Consider the following 15,662-nt stretch of genomic DNA (forward strand, 5'->3'; position numbering starts at 1 on the left):
CGATAAATTTGAAGACGTTAGTAAAGGGAGGCTGTCCATTGAGTGTGATAATGTCATCAAATTTAGGGCAACAATTTGAATCCCTGAATAGAGATAGCTTCCAAGGCTTCAAGTGGTGTGAGATGTTGAATCACTTGTGATAGAGACATTAAGCTACTAACACATCACTGAATTTTCAATGACTTGAGAGAAATGAGGTGTGGCAGCCACTGAGAGAATATTAATCTATGACAATTCCCACTTTCGAGTTGCTTTAGAGAAGTAAGGCGTCACAACTACATTACCATCTGGTATTTTGCTTTGACTTGGCAACACTTACATCTTTTTCAATAATGCATGGGGCTGTTTTGAAGTCCAAAAGTGCAAGTCGTTTTTGGATGGCGGCTGGTTCTTGTTTGCTGTTCATTGAGATCAGTTTTATTGCCAATCAGAATGATGAGAATGTTCTTATCAGTGTGACCACGTGACTCTTCCGGCCATCGGGGTATGTGGTCAAAACTTTGGCATTTAGTTATGTCGTAAACCAGCATTGCGCCAACAACACCCCTGTAATACGCACTTGTAACGGCTCTGTGTCGTTCTTGGTCAGCAGTGTCCCAGATCTGAGCCATGACACTCTTGCGTTGGATGACGAGGGTTCGAGTCTGGAACTCAACCCCGGTTGTAGCCTTGGAATCCAAACTGAACTTGTTCCTAGCGAACCGAGTTTACGACTTGCCCACTTCGGTGTCTCCGATCATAACCACTTTGAAAACGTAGTTGATCTTTTGGCTCGAATTGCCATAGCTTCCACCACTCGCCATCACCGTACCACTCTGTTCTCTCTCTCTCGAACACTCTCTGTCTGGATTCAAGATCAGTCACAGCCTTTCTTTTCCCATCCTCAATTCTGTCCACTGGGAAACCGAATTGCCGCCATCAAACAGTTGGTTTCTTGCAACCGTTGAAGCTTGTCAGCATCACCAAGAGACCAACCAATTGGTTTGTAGGAGAAATCAATCTGTTTCTATGTAATCTGATCCCAAACTCCAATTCCATACACGTGGCTTCAATCTTTACCGCTAGCAATAATCCTATAATCTGAATTAAAACCCAGAGCTCTGACAATTTCCTTTCTTTATGGCAGCCAGATTTGGATCAGATCTCGACTCTCCTTCGAGATTAAGCAATTTATCAATGTATCTTCAGGCCGCTGTGGACAAATCCATGCTTGGTGGTCATGCTTATTGATGATAGTCTAGAGATGTGGAAATCAAACAATTCTGATGAACCCTCCCCCATGCGTGATGAGGCCGATTATGTGTTATTCCAGATTCATCTCCGGAGATCCCTCTAATTAGAACGCTCAGAATCTCTCCAGAAACGAGAGCTCTCCTTGCGGTCTTTCTTTCCAGCAGCGTTCATCCCCCTTCTTTAGAAAAAATCAAAATATTCTTTTCCCATCCTTCCTTCAGCCGTGATCTGCTTTCCTTTCTTTAACACTTTCAATCTCTTCTCCATTCGGCCGTGATCTGCTTTCCTTTCTTTAAGGATATAAATCTCCTTTCCATGTTGCATAGAATATCCCCACATATATCCAGCCGTGTACATCAAGGATCTTCTCCAATGTGTGCATTCAAATCTCATGCCAAAATAAAATAAGAATTAAAATTAGTAAAGGTCATGAAATTGAAAATTAAAACTAATTTAAAATTATGCAATTAAAAACATTATGTCTATCATAGGTACACAAAATAATTAAGACATCAGTTTACACAATTAATCATCAATCTCATGCAATATTCTATAAAATAAATAAATAAAAACAAATAGCTAACCAAATAATACTAAATAAATAAATAAATAAATAAATAAAATAAATAGATAAATAAATAAATAAGAAATCGAGTACATGCAAGCATTAAAAGTGCAAATCATGCAAATTATGTTAGTCATGTAGGAATTACTGAAAAGGTCACATAGGTGGGCTAGGATGCCTAAGTGGACCTAAAGTGAGTGTGTGTAGGCTAGAAGGTGCTTAGGTGCGTCTAAACGGGTCAAGGTGAATCTAAGTGGGCTTTGGGTGGTGCTTAATGGGCCAAGTGTATCTAAAAACTATCCTAAAAATGAATGAAAAGCCTAAGTCTAAATTAGGGCTACCAAGGATCACAATAAGGGGTCAGATAATCCCTCAACCAAAGTCTCCGAGGTGGCTCAAAAAAAGGTAAGTAGTATGAGTAGCTATGGGCCACCAAGGAACTACTGTGAAGCACTGGAAGTGAACTTAAAGACATGTGCTAAAGGGACAAAATTGAGGGTCTACAATGAGTTTGTACAACAATTTGATAGGGCGATATTGAGAATACGTCAAAACAAGGCAAAGACAGAGTTCAAGTCGAACAATTCTTCACCCGTGATTTCAACCAAGCTATTCATACTTGAAAATCATGTTGCAACGGTATACACAAAAGAATCTTTCCTTAAATTTCGAGAGGAGATGAAAAATGCAGAGTTATTCTTTATGGTAGGCCTTGTAAGTGATGTTTCAATGCGGGCATACACATTATCTAAGTTTAGACACCTGAACTTAAAATGGGAAGTCCAATTTTTTCCGAATATTGTAACATTAAAATGCTCATGCATGATGCTTGAGTCAATTGGCATCCCTTGTTGCCACATGGTTGTTGTTATGAAGGTGGAGCATTTGGAAGAGATTCCTCATTCATGTATTTTGAAGAGGTGGACAAAGTTAGCAAAGATGCATACAAGATCAGCACCGGCAAATGAGACGGATAACGACATGGATTGGTTTGTACGATATGGTTCATTGAGTTCGATGTGCAACAAGCTATCCTACTATGCATCCGATACGTCATCTTCATTTCTAGAAATGAAAAATGAAATAGAAAATTTGACAGTGAGAATGGAGGAACTTTATAACAATAATTTGAAAGGGAAGAAAGTAGCGGCAGATGGAGCCACAAGTCCTAACCAAGTTCGTGATCCAAATATTGTGAAGACTAAAGGAAATCTAGGCAAAGTTGCAACAAATTTTCAAAAGGGAAGACGATGTAGTCGTTGTAAAAGAGTGGGTCACACAATTCGAACGTGTGCAAAAGCTAGAATCCCTTAAACTGGTCATCAGCGTGATATGGTATGTCAAATTGAATAAGGAATTGCCGCAAAGATGAACTTGTTTAGTACAAATGGAAATGATGCCTTCAACAAATTCATCAGTTGACATGTTTGCAACCTTACCTGTATGTACAATTGCCTTGATATATAAGAACACAAACATTGATAACATCTAATTCAACAATAATTGACAACACTTACTAATTGAAAAATGCAGGGAATGCGAGGAGAGCATTTGTTGAATGACCGATCTGACATATATATAGATTATGGTGAATTTGGCAATGTAAGCTTGGGAGTAAAAAAATACTTTTGACATGAATTTGAACTATGCATTATTTAATGATTTGGTTGAAATAATTGGAATGGAATTGGACAGTTGAATTTTAACAGTGGAATGTGCATGTGCAGATAGCAGGATTTCAACAATATGAACAAACTATGACAACACCATGTGAAGGTGGGGATCCAAACAAATATCCAAATGAAAAGGATATGCAGTCTTTTTTTTATTCGTTAACGGAGTAAGGGATGGCAAGTATTAAATCAGTATCTATATTAGTTTACGTTATCACTTTGGTTAATATGTACTTTTAACTTAAGTATGTGATGGAAAGTCTGAATTCTGATGCGGATGGAATGTTATGGATCCTACATATAATCTTTACTTGGGGAATTTTATGTTTCTCGTAGTGTATAATTAGATTTTCATAATACGGTAGCTACGAAAAAATTTAAAGAAAAATAAAACAATTAAAATCATTATAAATAATTTAGGCACATTGATTTGAAAGGTGAGTTACGAAAAGCTTGACATGAATGTTTAATATCTTGTACATAATATCCATTGGACAAATTTGCAAAGAAGCTCCAACCACTTGGCCATATAGTCGTCTTCATCATCTGGGGCATCACCAACATTATCATCAATATTATTTGTTATTGTACTAATGGGAGAATCCTGGGAACCTATAGATAATGTGTTGTCACAACTTCTCTATGCATTAACATTAGCATCTTCAAGTACTAATTTGTTGTCACAGCTTCTATGCACATCAAGTTACTGTGTCATTGCTGCATAATTGTGCTTGACACCTGCTATATTTGTATATTGTGAGATGGTTCTGTTGACAATCTTGGCCATATATAAAAGATGGAACCCACACCTAAATACTTTCATTGGTTTACCACCAAAGAAACATTTAAATGCTTCCATTCATTTGACCAGTACTCATTCTTAATAGCAACCTTTGGATAATATGCCACCTACACTCTATTTGATTCACCCTCATTATGTGGGAACAAATAACTGCGTTCAAATAAAAATTAATCCATAAGCCATCAATCAGATGATATACCAGGCAAAGACCACAAGTGAGATGGGAGATCATACATAAATTCTAATTGCTGAGCATGGAAATTCAATTGACATTGTAAACTACAAGGATCTTCCCCTGATTCAATATGAAATGGAACATAAACCTAGCATAAGGTAACTCCCAATAAGTCATTATTCAAGTACAAATTCATATGAACCTCTATTGTTATTTGAGATCCTTTGTTCAGGAATTCCATTATTTCATGGAACAACACTTTGGAATTCCTTCATCCATTACTCGCATTCAAACTCCTACAACAAAGATTATTGTAGATCTTGTGTTTTCATTACAAAAAATGGGGTTAAATGTCTTCAAAATCATACCTCAATTGCTGACATGAAACATACAAACAAAGCAAATTGAGATCTTCTTCCGAAATCTGAAATCATCCTAAATAATAGTAGTAATAATAAAAACAATAGACAAAATATGTTGTTTGGTTGCTTAAAAAAACAAAAAAGTTCTAGGTAATGGATCCAACTAGTGGATTCATGAAATAATAATGACAAGATAGATAACCCAGTTGAAATAAATTTGTTGTGCCACTCTTCATACACAGGGCTTGAGGTTCTCATCAAAGACATGTAATTTTCAATGAAATATATTTGTTTTCATATTCCAAGTGAACAGTATGGTTATGCAAGTTAAAATAAGTTGGCATAAACAACTACTTTGAGCATCTCAATCACAAGTTTCGCCATCTATAAAAAAATTTAACTATTCGATCAAAATGCCAAGGTCCATTTCGATGTAGAAGACAAATTCCCCCCTATACAAATGGGGTTCAATACATCATGGCTATAATTGCTACCACCCAACTAAATGTTGGTTTATATGGATATTTGATTAGCACAATGATGTCCCTTGAAAGCAAGAGCCATTAAATGTTGCAAAAGACCAAATTGCCAATCAATACAACAATCTATAGAGGAAACCTACGAGATTGCAACATATGTAATGAAAGTTGAACCGGTCGACCGGTTGTAGTCTACCGGTTGACTTCTTATTTGAATCGGTAGACACTGCTAATGTGTTGATGCAACACCCAAATGGGCAGTGGCTACCGGTTGCAAAAATAATGGAACCGGTTAATTTGATGGTCGACCAAAATGGTACTTTCCTTTTGTTTTCATTTAGGTATGTCATATAGCGATGATGCATTTACGCATAAATATTTAATACTAAAAAACAAGATTGAGTCATACTCATAATTTAGTCTTGTTTACTATGAATTTCCAATTAGTATTTGGTTTCTATTTCATTTAAATTTCCAAGACTCTAAAAGTGCCTATAGATATATAGTTTATAATTTGACTTCAATTGGAAGTACTCTCTAGCCTTGCAAATCAGCTGGTTACAAGATTGAGAAACTTTTCATTTTAGAGAAATTTATAGATGGAGTTTGCAAGTCTCCATATTTACTTGCAAATTTTATTTGTTTCTGCTTTTCTGTTGGTAATAATTTCAAAATCAGTTATGGGAGGATTAAGGGGATTAACCTTTTGCTTGAAATATCCTAGATCATAGCTTTTTCAGGAGTTAGGACAAATTGAACATACCAAGAAAATTTTTCATCTCTTCTCTCATGTATTGTTTGATCCATTGCCATGCATTTCCTTTATTTACTAATGCAAGGGTTTGGATCTGGCTCCATGAAGCTTGCTCTCAAAGTCTTTTTTCCATGCCTTTGTAAGGACTTTTTCAAGTTATTCCCTTCAATCTTCCTTAATGTGGAAATATCAAAGAGTACCTGAAATCAAGGGTTTTGCCTGGTTCAACTACGGTTAGGAGGCCATTTATTGCCCTTTGCCTGAAATAGGGCGTTGTGCTCTAACAATGGTGAGAAAGTGAATCACCCATTTCTTCAAAACCTATTTCTTTGGGATTATGGCATAGATTAATTCAATTGATAGGTATTCCTAGGGTTCCTCTAATAGTAGTAATGATTTGATCACCATTGGTTATAATGGTCTACACAAGAATTCAGGAAGAAGAGTAGCACAGTCGGGAGGGAAGTTTGCTATCCTCTAAATGATTTGGCTAGGGAGAAAGAGGATTTCTAGGATAGACAAAGATCCCCTTGGCAGGTGCAGTACGTTATTGGTGACAAAGGATTCTCTAGACTTGAAGGGCATTTCCTTGAACTAAACCATGCGGAACCCTAAAAGGGCATGCCATTGGAATCCCCTTCATCTAGCTGTTGTAAGCCTAATTTTGATGAGTTTTGCTGATCTATCTTGGGAATAGGGAATCTAGAGCATTTTGAAGGATCTTTGTAGCAAGGTGTTGAGAGGTTTTCCCAAAGTAATTGGTTATGGTTTAGCCAAAATGGCAGAAACCTCATCCTCAGTAGAAAGTGTAATGGATGACAGAACTTTGAGCTCTTCAACAAATTTGTTGTGTGAAAAGACACAACCATTATTTAAGGTGGCGGTCTGAAAAGGTAAGAGAGAGACTTGAAGTCCACAAAGTTATTGATCTTTCAAGAAGCTCAGATGGTTGTTTAAATCAGATTCATAGGAAGACTGTTCATGAAACTAATAGGTTGACAAAGAATTATCTGTTTTATGCAAGATGTTTTACCTTCCAAGCAGGTGGACCTATCATTTCAGCCTAACTTTTGTTTCACTTGAAAGACAACATATCATTATTGTACCTTTATGTAACAAAATGTTGTTTCCCGTAAATAAATAATATATACCAAAATTTGAGGTGGGGGTTAAATTGTTGGAGTTTGGGATCAGTTTATTGATACTTTATAGATGTGGTTGCTATGTTTATTCTTCTTCCTGTCCTCTTCTTGTCCTTAATCTCTAATTCTTGGCAATCTTAAAATCAGTCTCAGGGCCTAACCAGTCACTTTTTCTTTATTTTTGCTAATCTCAAACCCTAACTCCTCAAACCCTAAACCTCCTTTCACCTTAAAGTCTTCAAATGAAAACCCTAGAGCTTAATTTGGTTGTCCAAATATTTTGCAATCTGTCTTACAGAATTCCAGTAATTTAGTTTTGTTATTTTTGACCATCCCCAAAGGTACTAATTTTAGACATGGTTTGAGCTTATTGATATAATAATTAGAAACACTTTTTAAATAACAAAAACACCATATTATATCAATAAATTCCTAGTAATAGTTGCTAAAGTAAAAATTCAGTTATATCAAACTGAAGTGAACTGCAAAACACTAATAGTTCATGCAGTAATCTTGATTCAGTATAAAGCCATACAGAAACATACAAGTCCTTGGAAGAGATACCATAAAGGCATACCTCCCAATAAACCACAACTCCTCACATTGATAACATCTAATTCAACAATAATTGACAACACTTAATCATTGAAAAATGTAGGGAATGCGAGGGAACATTTGTCGAATGACTGATCTGACATGTATATAGATTATGGTGAACTTGGCAATGTAAACTCGAGATTAAAAAACACTTTTGACATGAATTTGAACTATGCATTATTTAATGATTTGGTTGAAGGAATTGGAATGGAATTGGACAGTTGAATTTTAACAGTAGAATGTGCATGTGTAGATAGCAGGATTTCAGCAATCTGAACAAACTATGATAACACCATGTCAAGGTGGGGATCCAAACAAATATCCAAATGAAAAGGATATGCAACCATTTTTTTTTATTCCTTAACGGAGTAAGGGATGACATATTAAATCAGTATTTATATTAGTTTACGTTATCAATTTGGCTAATATGTACTTTTAACTTAAGTATTTAATGAAAAGTTCAAATTCCGATCCACAGTCAATTTGATTGATATAATGCAATATCCTCTACATTTATAATTTAATTAATAACAAGTGATAAAATGATTGGTAAAGCGGGAAACCGATTCATTTATATCATGTAAAAAAAAAAGTTGCGCATGCAAATTTAATTAAATTCAACTGTGGTTAAAGTTTGACAATTAGGTGGTTATGAGTTAACTATAGGAAAGTAATCAATATGATGTAATTCATATGAAATTGGTAAATGTTGTGATATAACTCAAAATGGGTAAATCGTAGTTCGGTAATTTGGAATGGCAGTTTCCACAACTTTCAAACCTTTTAATTGAACTTAATGGTACCTTGTCCAATGTTAATGGAGTGAAAAGTTTTTGGTACCACTTATAGGCATTTATCAGACAATAGTTGTACTAAGAAATTGCACGATAGCATTCAACAAGGCAACTGCTTGTTTTTCCTCTTTGCTTTTCTCCTTTACTTGGCTTGTCTTAATGATCCAAAAAGCTGTCAAAACACTAAAACTAGCCACAAATATGATTAGAAGTCATTGCTAGGTCCTTAACATGCCAATTAGAATAAAGATGGAGAACTACTACACAAAAGTGCTTAAAACATAATGAATTAAAGGTGTAAAATAGCACTTTTTGGGTAGTAATCAGCAACCGATTGAGATTTGGCCTTAACCGATTGAGAAAATTCCTCTACCTGTTGCCTTCATTCCTCAACCGATTGAGAAACTTCCTCTACAGATAGCCTTCATTCCTCAACCGGTTGACACTGGTTAAAAAATTCCTCGATCGGTTGCTAAAATTCCTCAGCCGGTAAGGACAAATCCTCAACCAGTTGACATTACATCAAAAGGGTCATTATCTGGTTGAGGATTGTTCTCAACCGGTTGCCATAATTCCATTGCCGGTAGACACTGGACTAAGCTGAATCGGTTGACCGGATCTTACCGGCTTAACGTCATTCCTTAACCGGTCTCCATTGCCTTCACAAGTCGTACCTATAATTCACACCGATTAAAAATATTAGTCGCCTAACCTATACTCCTATAGGTACTAAGTATATAATTTTGAGCATAGATAAATGAATATATATATATATTTGAAAAGCAACCCAAACTATATAGGGACAAAAAAAAATCTAATTACCTAAAAGATCGTAGAAAATCAAACATGTCAAACATAAATGATGCCTATATATTACAATTTCAATTTGCCTACCATATTGAAAGAAGAGTATAGCATATTAAAATAAAACGGACTTAATCATGAACAATGTATGGTCATCCAAGGTCACAACTTCCCAATAAACATGATGATATGTGGAGATGGAAATGATAAATTTTAGAAAACAACAAATATCATAATAATAATTTTTTCATTGCTCGTGTCGATGTCTTTGTACAAACAATAGCCACGATGGTTTGTTTTTCTCTATTTCCCTTGTGTAAAACTAAATCACTTGCTATTTCTCGACGTAGTTTAACAGAATTACATAAGTTGAAGACCGTCATCGAATCACCATTTTTGAATGTCTGCATATGTTTAATGACATGCACTCCACAGTCCCACCTAAGAAAAATAAAAGAAAAGAAAAACAACTTATTGAATGGTTGTATAATTATAGCTCAAATAAACAATATTAATGTGATTTATGTATTCATACTAACCCATTATCTTGGGTTGGAATCGAAGGAGCCCAATCAATGGAGAATTGGAAGACATCTTTCGCTATGTCATACAGTTTGAAGAACGTTTGACAAAATTCAACCTAATTTATTATGAAAGTGTTAATAAATATGGAAGAGAAAAAAAACAAAATAAAAGGAAAACAAAAAGATGAAAGCATACCATATTTTGACACTCTTAAATCGGAACTCGTCTCGACTCTTTGATCACAATGAATCCAAAATTTGGATATGAGAGTTTTTGAAGTCAATGACGCACATATACCAATGATCGGGGCAATTGTAACGCATTGGAATAAATAGCCGTAAAGTTAGAAAAACAATATATATGAGTTGGGGCACAAAATATTTACTATATTATAGGTGAAAACAATATCTACTCTAAATTTCATATATGCAATTAAACATTACAAATAATTACTAACCTTCTCGCAATCATCCAATTCGCTAATGTACTTACTCACGATGGATGTTTTTCTATCAAAAAAAGGATGATGACTCCCACACAAAATCATTTGCTAATAATAAAACATAATACAAACATTAGTATATTGTACTTAATACGTAAATAAACAACAAGAGAAATATGAGCTTACTGAAAATGTCGTGGGAAGATAGCATCTTATACTTGTAATGCCTATAAATTGCCTCTGAAAATAATTTAGATTTGAGGCTTCTAGATTTATTACCTGTTGTTAAATAATAACTTCAATAAATTAATTTAATTAATTTAGCACGCATTTGATATAAATGAAGTAGGTACTTACAACATCCATCAAATTTTATCTAGGACGTAAGCACTCAAAATCTCCATGAACTCCATGTTCATGATCAAAGTCAATAAGAAGCTCACTAAAATAATAACATGTTAAAACATTCTTGACTAAATTGGAAGCATATGAAGGCTAAAATTGTAACAACACATCTATGAATGTTCTAGACACTACAAACCTTTTTTACAATGCTTTATTGAAAACATAATCAACAACAAGAGATTGAAGTACATTGAATGATTGAGCATCCACCACGTCTTCACGAATGGACATGGGGATTGACTAAATCGAAAACAGGACATAATTATTAGCTATATATGTTGAGTATAAAAAATAAGAACATGATACTACTACTTGCACCATCACCCAAATCAATTAGATGTGTCTTTAATTGTTGAAAGGTTTTATCCATCTCCATTAACCTCCCACCGTGTTCCTAGTGATATATAGGAACTTCATTAATAACATCATAATACAAGGGTTCACTACTAATATTGATACTCACGATGAATATTGTAAAACTTGTTTAATAACATCTTTTTTTGGATTGATTTCAAATTTCTCATCCTCCTCATTCTCTCTCTCCATTGTCATCGCATTTCTATCAACGCAATCTCTTATCTCATTTTGTATCACCCATATTTTGACCTACAATATATTCATCAAAATATAACACATATCAGATTAAAAATCACTAAAAACTTAAACCAATATTAAAAGACTTTTGAAACTATAACTTACATTGTCATTTGCCTATCCATCGAGTTTTTTCAATCTTCATTTCATGTCCAGTACTTCATCATCTCCCCAAGCAGTAATCTGAGAACAAGGTCGAGTATATAATGGTAGAAATTTCTCTTTGAACGATATATGCTCGTGGTAGAATAACTGCAATTATATTTGACATAGATATATAGTTAGTTAACAAATTTTATTATAACAAATTCGAAATTTACTATGATGTAGATTAATTACAAGGACATTACCATTAAAAACAATAAGCAACCGCAAACCCCATTTTGTTGTTTCATCTTAAACTCTTCAATCCCGTGCACAAGATAAGACAACAAAAATTCAGCCCAATTCATCTTCTTTATTAAATCGATGTCTTCCACAAGATATAAGAAAGAATGTTTCACAAAAAGATTCATTGTTGGGCACAATAATGCACCCAACACAAATAATACAAAACAAACTTTGAAACCGTTTCCACCTTATTTATCCTCCCTATTTTGATTTTCTAACATCACTAATGGCAATCGCCCCTTTTTATCACAATATTTTTTACATAAATTATTCTTATGGCTAACATCTTTGTTCATGCCAATCTTCAACCCTCTTGCCCTCAATACCATAATAAATTCAACATCAATGGAGGATAATTTGATACAAGTGTTATACAACTCTAACATATAAGTGTTCGAGTTGAAACTATTTATCAACCAAAGACATAACCCATGATCAATTTTCCTACATCGAAGTTGCAAGAGGCTACCAAATCCTATTTCTTCTATGACTGCTCTTTGCTTTGGTTCTAATTCTTCAATAACTCTAATCACTCGCTCGGGTGAGCATCGAGTCTGAAGATATAACTGAAAAGATACACAAACATCAAACATGTTTACATTAATATAATTTCCAACAAATACATAAGTAATGAAAATAAATATTCATTACAAAAAAATTACCTTTGGAACCACACCATTTTGAAGTGAATATTGTTTTGAACTTTCTTTGGACTTTTCCATGAAATCTTATTTTTCTACTTTTGAAAGTTCATTCCACTTCTTGCCCAATTTTTTCTTCAACTACATTAATTGGTCACATACTTTAAATTCTAATTTTAAAATGTAATTATATTAGACACAACAATATTACTCCTTACATAATCATTTATCTTAACTCCTTTATCCTTCTCTTTGATCATGGCCAATTGATCGTTACTATAAAACAATTTCAAACAAATTTAACTATAACAACCACAAAAAAAAATACATTAAAAAACATGTTCTTTTACATATTTCTATTTTTCCTTACTAGTAATGTATCCAAGCTCCGATAGGCCTCTTTGGATTTCTAACAACTTCAACAACATTGCGTTCGCTCCTATAAATTAAATCAAATTATTTAAGTCAATTTTTATAATATGATTTCAAATATAATAAATCAAACATACTTTCACCACCACTACAAAATCCTTCCTAAATCTCTGTACAATTTAAATGGTCACAAAATTAGCATATCAATTATTTTCAGTCTCTAATTATGGATCTAACCACATTATTTTTTATTAATGTGATCAATCCATAAATCTAACAAAAAACATGAAATATAATGGATACAATATTGTAAAACACATTATCAATACTCACATTTTTTTCCTTAATATAGAACTCAGAAAATAATTATGACTCAACCGCTTTTTGATTAACAAAAAATTGTGTCCTTTTTAGCTTTCTTTCTCTTAGTACTACATGTCTTCTTCTTCTTCTTCTAGCTATGTCTTCAATTCGGGTCTTCAAACCATAAAATTTAGAAGCCGAAAACACCTCTTAAACAAAATATAAAATATGAAGAAAATACAAGGGTTATGGAAAGGGAAGGGGGGAGCGGGAATATCGCACTCTTTACTTCAAAACCTAAAAAAACCCCAAATATGAAAATTAAATATGGACATAAATAGAGGAGATATGAAGAAAAGACAGAACTTGAAAAGATGCCACCAGAAACGGCTACAATATCTCACCCGAAAACATCCAACAATACACGAAAACAACTCAAAGCACCTGAAAATAACAGCCGATGGAGATGAGTGCAAAACACAAGTACCCAGAGAAAAGTCGAGTATGGACAAGAGAAAAAAATATCGGGAAACTCGGCAAAAGAGGGAAAAAATAGAAACCCGACCCAACTGTTTAGGATGAGTGGAGAAGATACCAAATTAGGAGGGAAAAACAGGAAATGGGTGAGAGAATAGGATGGGGAACAACAGCTACATGGCCGGCTATGGAAGATGATGAGTGGAGATGAGAGCACGGGGACACAAGTGAAGGGAAAACGGGAAATGGGTGAGAGAATAAGATGGGGAACAACAGCTACACTAGCCGACTATGGAGGATGATGAATGGAGATAAGAGCATAGGACACAACCGACTATGGAGGAGAAGATGGTCGACTATAGAGGAGAAGACAGTCGGCTATGGAGGAGAAGAGAGGAGAAAAACGGGAAAAGGAGCTGAGAATGGGAGAGAACAAGTACCTAGTTTTTTTTTTCATTTTTTTTTTTCTTTTGGATGACTGAGATTTAATCTCTTTCATCCAATGGCTCAAAAAAATACGAGGTATGCTACCTCCCCCGGCATCGTAGAATTTTCCTACAATATATTGTAAACACCTTAAATACCGAAATGATCAATAATATTTTTTTTAGGTCTTAAAGTACTACAACCGTACTTAAAATCATTTATTTACACTAGAATGGCAGAGGGTAGAGAGTAAATAGAGTATGTTTAAGAACTGATTTTAGAGTAATAATGGCCACTAATCTTAGTGTGATGGTGACCTAATGCAGGAAATCTCTTAGGTCAGTGATAAAACCAGTCAAAGCAGATGCTACAACTGTGTAAGGAGAAACTAGATATATTCGGCCTTCTTTGTGCCTCATTCCCCCCAGGGAAGTTACTATTTGTCGTAGAAACGCATACCTAAAACATTCAGCACCTCAGAAATGTTATAATTTAGAAACAACTGAAACGAGGGCTATGGGCTTTCCATCATGCATTGATAGAAGATGCACACATGCGGTTTGCACATCAGGATGTAAGATATGGACAAAAGAGTCTTAATTTATTTCAACTATACAAACAAGTTGAGTTTGAGTGGTAACACAAGGAAGAATATCAACACAAAGAGTCACAAGAGAAAAGAGAATGAGAAATAAAAAATTGTGAGCCTATTACAATGAATTTTCCAATTCCCTTTTTTTGGTTATTTTCTATCGAAATCGCAAAATAAGATTATGGATAACTTCTTATGTTGAAAATAGGATGTGACATCGATCTTCCCTTAATAATAGTAATAGCCACTTAAAATAAATTTAACACAATCATAGATACAAAAAAGAAAACTTTCTCCACAATGAGTAGAGATGGTGCCTACTGAAAATAGAATAATGTGGTCTGGCCACTTCACTACTGATAATGGCATCCAAGAGCAAAGAAAAGAGAAGAAAATTTGAGGCTACTTTCCACCATTTAGAAGCAAGTTAAAATTTTTCTTTGTTATCAGCAAAGTAACTAGTATTTTTCAGCAAACAATACCAGTTATGATCCCAAAAATACTATATGATATAAGTTGAGACAAAATTGTAGTATAGCAGGTGACACCCATGAGACTTGGTGAATTTCCACCAAAAGGTGGTTTACATAAGATAAAAAAAAAGACTCTTCCATGGAAGACAGTTACAATATTGAATTGTATGATGCAGTTGCATAGGATGTGGAAGTAGATATACCACGAAAAGAAATGATATATGTGAATTAACAATAAAGTAACCATCAATAGCCCTACAAAAAGTAGAAGAAGCTAGAAAAACTTATTAAAGCATGAAAAACTTTGGCTGCAGCATGAAAATTCACAGTTTTTTCCACCAGTACAAGATCAAATATACTCCTTGTCAATTTTCACATCTTTGCATTGTCTTGCCAAAGCACAATTATCAGGTGAATAAGGCTGCAGAAACATATGGCAGCTATTATTCACTATAAGGCCCCATTTGGTTCATGGAATAAGCAGAATAGGAATTGTATTTTGAGAAATGCACACTAAAAGTAAGTTTGATGGGATTTGATGATACAAATTCTTAATGTTTGGATATATCAAGTTTTGGAATTAAGAAAAAACAATTTTTATTCAAGTGGTTGCATAGGATAAAATTACAAATAAAATAATAA

The 15,662-nt window shown here is 34.3% G+C and overlaps 1 pseudogene; it reads right to left on the reverse strand.

The window, feature by feature from the left end:
- Positions 1-326: 326 nt before the first annotated feature.
- LOC100263078 (ras-related protein Rab11D-like) lies at positions 327-803 on the reverse strand (annotated as a pseudogene).
- Between the last annotated feature and the right edge of the window lie 14,859 nt (positions 804-15,662).

This window comes from Vitis vinifera, chromosome 5 (assembly GCF_030704535.1).
Source record: "Vitis vinifera cultivar Pinot Noir 40024 chromosome 5, ASM3070453v1".
Taxonomy (NCBI): domain Eukaryota; kingdom Viridiplantae; phylum Streptophyta; class Magnoliopsida; order Vitales; family Vitaceae; genus Vitis; species Vitis vinifera.